The following is a 1309-nucleotide window of genomic DNA, read 5'->3' on the forward strand; positions in this document are numbered from 1 at the left end:
CTAGGTCCTTGTTAAACATGTCTTGTACTTTATTGATCTGTGCCTCCATTCTATTTCCAAGATTTTAGATCATCTTTATTATCATTATTATGAATTCTTTTTCAGGTAGGTTGCCTATTTCCTCTTCATTTTTTTGGTTTTGTAGGTTTTTATCTTGTTCCTTTGTCTGTAACATAATTTTTTCATCTCATTTTTTTTATGGGTGGAGCTGTGTTCCTATCTTGCTGTTTGTTTGGCCTGAGGCTTCCAGCACTGGAGTTTGCAGGTAGTTGGGTGGAGCTGGATATTGGTGCCAAGATGAGGACCTCTGGGAGGCCTCACATTGAGTAATTTTCTCTGAGTCCATGGTTCTCTATTAGTCCAGTGGTTTGGACTCAGCACTCCCACCACAGGAGCTCAAGCCTGACCCCTGGCCCAGTTGTGTGGGGATTCCTCCAGTCCCCTTAGGTGTCCGAGGTCCCCCACCAATGCCTGGTAGGTGCCCTAGTTGTGAGGAGACATGAACTCCACATCCTCCTATTCTGCCATCTTGACTCTGCCCCTGCCAGCCTTGTTTTATATTTTATCTCCTACAGAGGTTTGCATCCAAGAAAAACTGAGACTCTTGAACCAGTGCCCTATTTATACTTTCTGAATAGAGTAGCACATTGTCTTTAGGTGAATGATGCTCTCTGGGTTGTGCAACAGAGTTTCCTGGAGAATCACGGAGGCTGGTCTGGGTCTTGAGACACAGGACACTTAAATCTTCAGAGCTGCCAAACTTCAGTGGCTCCTTCGCCTTTTTCTGTTAATGGTTATACAACATGGTGCACATTTCTATTCAACTATGCAGGAACAGCAGAAAAAGAAGTTTGTAATATAGTTGACAAGTCCCTCAAAACAGGTAATTCATAAAAGAAGAAATATAAATAGAACCTATGAGAGTATATTCAATGAACCTATGAGAGGATATTCTGTCTCTCTGGTAATGAAAGCAATGCCACCTAAAACAGCAAGAATGAGGCATTTAAAGTGATAGCATAGAATAGTAACCATCATTGGCATGAATGTGAAGGAAGCCTGGAAGAGAATAGACCCCAATGGCAATGCTGGTTATTACTGGACAACGTGACCATGGATGATTTTCTCTTTGTTTTTTATATATGTCTGAATGCCTTCCTATCTGCCCACCCCTCCCAATAGATACACTCACATAATAATCGTGTCTAATTGGGAAATTAAATAGGGAAATGATCTAATACAATGTATGTTTAAAACTTTTAAAAGAAAAATGTTAAATATGCACCAAAGTAGAGAGAACAATTTAAAT

This window comes from Eubalaena glacialis, chromosome 3 (assembly GCF_028564815.1).
Source record: "Eubalaena glacialis isolate mEubGla1 chromosome 3, mEubGla1.1.hap2.+ XY, whole genome shotgun sequence".
NCBI classification, from domain to species: Eukaryota; Metazoa; Chordata; class Mammalia; order Artiodactyla; family Balaenidae; genus Eubalaena; species Eubalaena glacialis.